Source organism: Kogia breviceps, chromosome 10, assembly GCF_026419965.1.
Source record: "Kogia breviceps isolate mKogBre1 chromosome 10, mKogBre1 haplotype 1, whole genome shotgun sequence".
NCBI classification, from domain to species: Eukaryota; Metazoa; Chordata; class Mammalia; order Artiodactyla; family Physeteridae; genus Kogia; species Kogia breviceps.
Genome location: NC_081319.1, coordinates 38610601 through 38618319, shown reverse-complemented (window position 1 = coordinate 38618319; position 7719 = coordinate 38610601). Strand labels below are relative to the sequence as shown.

General features: G+C 56.3%; 1 long non-coding RNA gene across 1 annotated transcript; it reads left to right on the top strand.

Annotated features, from left to right (window-relative positions):
* Positions 1 to 1385: 1385 nt before the first annotated feature.
* On the top strand, positions 1386 to 5302 carry LOC131764016 (uncharacterized). Its single transcript, XR_009337716.2, has 3 exons — positions 1386 to 1500; positions 4643 to 4724; positions 4813 to 5302. It is a non-coding gene; the product is annotated as an uncharacterized lncRNA (long non-coding RNA).
* The last annotated feature ends 2417 nt before the right edge of the window (positions 5303 to 7719 follow it).

Genomic DNA, 7719 nt, shown 5'->3' with positions numbered 1-7719 from the left:
GAACATCATGGGTCCATGATGAAGCCAGGGACATCAAGGAGCATATGCAGGGACCCAGAAGACTCTTTCAGATCTCTGCCTTGACCTCAGTTTAAAGTCATCCAGCAACTAACTTTCAAACAACGTGGAACAGTAATAATAGACTGCAAGCTACTTAGGAATAAAAAGTAGCCCTGGGAAAATCGGAAAGAACAAAACTGCTTTCAAAACCCTACAAGCCTGCAAACCTGCCCTGCCACGCACAGCGGGACCTGGACAGGATTAGACTTAACCCGCACACCCCACCCTCACCCCCGCCCCCGCCCCCGCCCCCGCCCTAGAAGATCCATAGAAGACGGCCTCTGCTGCCCCCTGGTGGTCAACGGCTAGAGTCTGGGCGGCGCAGTGACCCACCCAACACGTTACAGGACCTGGTGGTGGGGATGGTCAGCTATGGCTGTGAAGCGGGGCCCTGAGGCTCCAAGGCTGTCCAGGAAGGCGTCCTGGCTGGCGCATGGGAAGAGGGCCGGCAGGAAGGCTCCGGGCGGGGCGGGAGGGTGAGGTCGCCAAGGGAAGGCCCGGGGCTTAAACACTGGGCATCCTGGGCAGGTGAGGAACTACCAGTCCCACACATGGCCGGGTCCTCAGGGAGCCAGGCCTGGGCCCCCCATGAGCTGCCTGACCTCGGAGGGGTTCCTGGTGCGGAGGAAGGGGCCGAGTCCCAGCCCCACCCTTGACCAAGCGTTCTGGGAGCCCCATCAAGCATTGCCCAGCTCCTCTCCTTATGCTACCCACATCTATTCTGGGGTCAAGCTCAGCAAGGCACCCGGAGCCCCCAGATCGCACCGGCACGCGGCCCCAGGCTCAGCACAGGCTATGGGCACTGAGCAACCCCAGCTTCAGGAAGCAGGGGAAGTGTCCACCGGAATAGTCAACCAAATCAGCGTCTAATCTCCGCTGTGAATTTGGCGGGTGGAGGCTAGAGAACATCCTGGAACGGAGGCGGTGAAGATGCCAGGACCAGAAGACGCAGGTAGGCATGTGTCATGGCACGTTCTGAGGATGGGCCGAGAGGGCGGCTAAGGCTGGAGGAAGGCCAGGAGGGATGGGGTCAGAGCAGGGCAAGGGCCATGGGGCGCCACGGACGGCTCTGAGCCAGAGGACGCCGAACGGCTACTGCCCTACGGAGGGAGGGCCTCGCTGGCCACCGAGTGGGCAGATCGGCGGAGGCGGGGGCCAGGGCTGGAGGCAGAACGAAACGGGAAGGCAGGCCTGGTGGGGGTAATAGCGAGCGGCAGTCGGGAGGAGAGGAGAGGACTGCGGGGAGGTGCAGGAGCTGGGCCCGCCTCGGCTCCGGCGTTGCGCCAAAGACCCGCTAGGAGGCGCCGCTGCCCCGCGAAGCCGTGCCCTGCCTCTACCGCCACCCAAACCCTGCACTCCCGCCTAGAGAAGCCCCGGAAGAGGCGGGGCGGCGCTTTCAGATGCCGCTTCCGGTTTCAGCTTGGCCCCGAGGCGGGGGAGGTAAACTTGGGGAGGGAGGTCACGAATAGGGAACGGGGAGGGTGGGAGGGGGCTGCGGTGCGCCGAGGGCAGGCAGTGTTAAGGGGTACTAGGGCAGGGGTGGGAACAGGGTGGCAGGAGGCCGAAGGCTGAGGGACAGGCTCTGGTCTTTGAGGCTCACCCCACATCTGAGCCTCCGGCATTTTCCCTTGTGAAATACAGTCCTGGAGCTCCTGGGAAGCTTGGCGCTGCCCGAGACCTGGGTGCGGGGCAAGGAAGGCTTCCCAGCGATGGAGAAATGGGAAGGGAACTCCAACAGCGGAGTACAGAGGTGCACAGAGCTGGGGGAACAGCTATAGGGGCCTGGGGAACCCTTTAAACAGATTTTCTTTAAATGTTTGAGCCATGTCTATTTGGAGAAGAGGCCGGGCCTGTGGAGAAGGCTGAAAGGGGACTAGTCAACCCAAACCTGCTGGAAGGAAACTAGCTCAGTCCAGTTATATATGCCCTGCCTCCCACATGTCTCCAGCTAGCCTCTCCTAGAGGATGTTGAGACAGCCCTGTCCCCATAGTTGTCACTCCATCACCCTCATCTGCTGCACCACATGGCGGTCACCCCGTGCCTCCTTTCCTGCCTTTTCTCTTGTCCATGGGGTCCACACTCTCCATAGCAGTCAGAGGGAACTTTAAAATAGTAGATCATGTCACCCACCCTTAAAAACCCTCAAATTTTTTGTTTTTTTTTTAGTCTGCACAGCTTGTGGAATCTTAGTTCGCTGACCAGGGATTGAACCTGGGCCCCAGCAGTGAAAGTTCCAAGTCCTAACCACTGGACTGCCAGGGAATTCCCCAAAACCCTCCAATTGTTTCCATCACATTTGGAATAAAATTTAAACTCTTCCCTGCCCTTGCCTCTGATGATCTGGCCCCTCCTGACTACCCACTGGCACTGGCCCACAGCTGGGCCTGTGCTGTGACAGACGGTGCTGGCCCAGGGTATCTCAGAAGCTTTTCTCCAGCAGCCTGAAGCCATCCCCAACCAGGCTTATTCCTCTAACTCTGTCTAGTTGGCTTCAGTGGCAGCATTCGCTCCCTACAGTACTGCAGAGCAATGTCCCATGCTTCCAGGGCTCAGTGATCAGCATCTCTCCCAGAACAGGTCCCCTTTCTCTTCCCCCTCTACTCCTGGTCACCATCTACAGGAAGATTCTGAGCCCTGGTGGCTGGGCCTTGGAGGCATCTTATGGGCTGCTTGCTCTTGCATTACCTTCATTAGGGCTGTTTTTGCTCCTTCATTAAATTAAATTCCAGGAAGCAGTGCTAATGAAGGCCCCAAGGAGTTGCAGAAGCTACCAGCCCCAGCCTTTGGACAGCATGGCAGGGAAGGCTAGGCAACAAGGTGAGCAGAGGAGTGGCTCCCAGGGATAGGGCTGATTATCATTTCCCAGGCCCTCTAAGGACGCTGGGTTACCCAGGGGAGGTGGCCTTTAGAGGCTGCGTAGGTAACAGACACAGTGGCAAGTTGGACAAGAGCTTTTCAAGGACATGGAGGGGGGCGCAGCTCAGTCTTGGACCCAAAGCCTTGAAGGCTCCCTGGGTCCCCTGCTAAGTCACTGGGCAGTTCTTCCGCAGTCATATCAGCAGCACCCTGAGTGCCAGGATCAGTTGGATTTTCAGGGCCAGACATGGGTCACTGGCTTGGAGATGCTGTTGTCCACTGCAGGCTCATTTGAACTCTACCTCAGCATCTCTTGGGCACTTGGGAGCCCCCTGCCTGCCCTGTGCCTCATGGCTGTCCTCCCTCACACCACAGTCCCTCTTGCTCTGGCTCTTCTGGCCAGGCTGGCCTTTCTGTTCCAGGAACACTCAGGCCCTTCCCGCCCCAAGGTCTTTGCACTTACTGTCGCCTCTGCCTATCGCTCTCTTCTCTTGGCTTGTCACATGGTTGGTCCCTTCTCATCATTCAGAGTTTCCCTCCTTGGACTGTTCCTCCTTTTTAAAAAAATTTTTTTTATTTATTTATTTTTGGCTGCGTTGTGTCCTCGTTGCTGCGCGTGGGCTTTCTCTAGTTGCGGTGAGTGAGGGCTACTCTTCGTTGCAGTGCGTGGGCTTCCCATTTCAGTGGCTTCTCTTGATGCAGAGCACGGGCTCTAGGTGCGTGGGCTCAGTAGTTGTGGATCGCGGGCTCTAGAGCACAGGCTCAGTAGCTGTGGCACATGGGCTTAGTTGCTCCACGGCATGTGGGATCTTCCCGGACCAGGGCTTGAACCCGTGTCCCCTGCATTGGCAGGTGGATTCTTAACCACTGTGCCACCAGGGAAGCCCCTGGACTGTTCCTCCTGCATACACCTCCCAGTGGCTCTCGTGTCACCCTGTTGAGTTACTCCAAAACAGTGGAGTTCATTTCCCTGTTTACGTGTTTGCTGTGCTCCTGAAGGGCAGGGGCCCAGCTCCCTTCCTCACCCTGAGGTTCTCGTCACAATGGCACACAGTAGTTTCACAGCAAACAGTAGATGAACAGAGGACTCCTCCTCTCAGAGCCTCCTGCCTGTGTCAGGTGGAATCCCCTAACCCCCAGAAACTTGAGCATGGAGTGCTGGGCCCTGAGTTCTTCAGGCCAAAGCCAATTGAAGGAGGTGGATGACTGTGAAAGGGGACCCTGGACCCCAACGCCTGCCAGGCTTGGGACTGTTTCCCTGGGGGTAAGAGAAGCCTGGGAATAGCGGTTTGGAAGGAAGGGGCAGAGAGGGCAAGGTGGCTGACTCCAATCTCAGAAGTGCTGCTGGGCTCAGAAGCAGGAAAGGGGAAGTGCAGGGGATATACTAGGAGGTGGAGCCTGGCTCAGGGTTGCAGGGAGGGAGCCAGCTCTGACCACTGAGATCTACAAACAGAAGTTGCTGAGGCCCTATCTGCAAAGCTGTGATTTGGTGGTACAGGGTCTAGCTGGGGACTCCCTGCCATCTGAGAGCCATGGAGGTGGAGTGGCCGGGATCCTGGACTTGGCATCCCTGTGGGGTCCTGCCTGTTCCTGGACTCTGGTGGGGGCAGACACACCCACCCTGAAACTGCCTTTGGGGAAGTCCTGGCAGCTTCCCCTTCCTGGAGTCTGTGGGCCGGGGTGTCGCAGCCCACTGAGGGGGTCTCCGTTCCTCACCCTGTTCAGCCTGGTGCACGACAGGAGCTCAGGACAAGCTGGACCAGCTCTGTGGCCTGTGGTGAGCCTCGAAGTTATCTTAGCTGTCCAGGTGAGCCAGTAGCTGCCACTTCTCCATTCCAGCTGGGATGCCATCCTTAGTTCTGTTGAATGTCATTTTACTGTCCTTTACGGTCTAGTTCAGGTGCTGCTGGACCAGCATGCACAGACACAAGTCATGCCTCCTCTGGTGCCCATGAAGCCCTGGCTGGGCAACCATCCTCCGCCCCCAGAACAATGTCTCTTGAAAGGATGAAAGGACTCCTGGGTTCCCAAGTGTAAAGGAAGCAGCATGCCTGTGATGTCCCTCACTGGATGACCGTGGTTGCGTCCTGACCCCTTCTGCGTCTCAGTGGCCTCAGCTTCAAAGCCAGGTGTTTCTCTAGCTCTGACCGTTGATTGTCTCCCCAGCCTGTTCCTGAACCTACCCTCCCAGTCCCTGTTCCACTTCGCTCAGTGATCCTCTCCCTCTAATACTCCCCGTGCCACCTCCACCGAGAAGGCTCCTGACCTTCCCAGACACCATGAGTTTCTCCCCTCTCTGCACAAACAGCTATAGCGAATATTTTTATAGTGATGGCAGGATTAGTGTTTACACCTCTCCCCGCTCCAGGGGGAACCCCTGGAAGGGTGGGTTAAACTTTGTGTGATTCATTCGTTTCATTTGACAAATATTTACCTGCCACCCTCAAGGATTATGCTGTAAGGGGTCTGGAATCAGAGATCTGGGTGGGGGGAGAGACTCACCACTGGGATAGTGGGATATGGCTGGGGAGGGGAAGCCCCAGGACAGTGGGAGTCAGAGATGCCCATCTCACAGCCAGGGAATGAACGATTGGGAGGAGGGAAGTGGGGGAAGGGAATGGGGGATGTGCAAGAGAATGGGGAGAGCAAGACAAGTCAGATGGCTGTAGTGCTAGTGTGTTGCAAATGGAGGGGAAGAGGTTGGCCTTGGTTGGGGACAGCCCCTACGGGGCCTGGCAGAAATGACTGTTATAACAACTCACCCCTACTAAGGGCGTTTTGTGTACCATGCATATTCTGAACATTTACCTACATTTCCTCCCTTAGCCGTGATCTCAGCCAGTGTAGTGGGTAGCTATTACTGTTAGGTCCATTTTACTGATAAAAAAAACGGAGACACGGGAATTCCCTGGTGGTCCAGTGGTTAAGAATCTGCCTGCCAATGCAGGGGACACGGGTTCGATCCCTGGTCTGGGAAGATTCCCACATGCCTCGGAGCAACTAAGCCCGTGCACCACAACTACTGAAGCCCGTGTGCCTAGAGCCCGTGCTCTGCAACAAGAGAAGCCTGCACACCGCAATGAAGAGTAGCCCCAGCTGGCTGCAACTAGAGAAAGCGCCGGGCGCAGCAACAAAGACCCAACGCAGCCAACAATAAAACAAACAAATAAATAATAAATTTATTTTTAAAAAAAGACTCCGAGCTCCCAGTGCAGGGGGCCCAGGTTCAATCCCTGGTCAGGGAACTGGATCCTGCGTGCTGCAACTAAGACCTGGTGCAGCCAAATTTTAAAAAAAATTTAAAAAACTCCAAACCAACAAAAAACTGAGACACAAGGCGTTTCTGGTACTTGTCCAAAGTAATACGCAGCCGGCAAGTTTGTGGAGTGCGCCTCAGAGTCCTTGCTGTCAATCACCACTGTACCACCTCTGCCCCTGCACGGTCCAAAGCAGTGTGTGTGGGCTTTATCCTCAGGGTATTGGGGAGCCACAGAAGGTTTGCGTGCAAGAGAGTGATATGGTTTCTTTCAGCAGGATCCCCTTGACTGCCATGTAGAGGATGGATTGTAGAGAAACAGGAGAGCCAGGGAGGAGGCTGGAGGCCTAGAATAAGGGACAGTGGGGACAGAGAATGGGGATGTATTTGAGGGGGAGTTAAGGAGGGGAAGAAACTAACAGGATGTAGGGGTGGGGAGCAAGGGTCATGGCTCTGGCTGGTGGGAGGTCACAAGTGGAAAGCCCAGGAACAGGGGTTATTGAGGGTACCCAAAGTGTCTGGGCTTCAGAGCAGCAGTGGACATGGGGCTGGTGATCAGGGGAGAAGTTGGGCCTGTGGGGCTCTGAGCCCCTGGAGTGGGAGGCGTGTGACTGGAGGAGCAAACAGAGACTTTGCAGTAGCCCTGGGGACCCCCATGAAAATGGTGAGGGAATAGCCAGGAGAACTGGATGCAGGGGTTGCTGGACTCTGTAGGAAGAGCACTTAACTGGAAGTGGGTGGCTAACTGGTGGAAAGGGCGCAAATACCACAGGAACTGGCTTGGGGCTGGGGGAAGCCATGCCTCCCAGTGGCCCTGTCCTGCCTCGCCTCCATTGACTGGGGTCTGTGTTCCTACCTCTGGTGAGCCTGGCCTCCAAGGGGCGGACAGGTTCTCCCTGTTGCCTGGCAACTGCTAGAGCTGTTGCCTGTTGCTAGGAGCAGGCTGGGGAGGCCCAAGGAGGGAGGATCAGCTCTCAAGCGAGGGACGGGGCTGACAGGGGAAGAGGCCCGCCTTGGAGCTGGGTTTGTAGTCTGTGTGGACAGGCTGTGTTCTTGGCTGTGTGCACCCATTTTTACAGTGTGTTCTGTGGATTTGAAGCATTTTGGAGGCTGAGCCTATGTATGGATGTATAGAGCATACCTCTGAATGTCTGTGTCCCTGGGTGGGCATTGTGTGTTTTCAACAGTTGCACTTAGTGCTCATGACAGGGCCTGCCTGAGCTTTGGCTCCAGGCAGGAGGGAGCTCTGCGGGAACCATTTGAGGACTTATAGGCCAATGCCACTTCAACAAGGGAGCCATTCAGAGAGGGACATATGGACATTCCAGGGAGAGCAGACTGAGGATTGGGAGTGGAAACAAGATGTGTATCAAGGTGGTAAGGAGGGAGTCTGTGCTAAACGGGGGACTGTGGGTGGCTAAGCATTGATGACCAAGCATTGGTGGCCAGCTCCCTTCCTGGCTATGTAGACCTTCCTTGTCTTTGGACTGGGGCCTCCCCAGCTCATGGCACTAGGGCCACACAGGACACCTTCCTGGGTAACCCT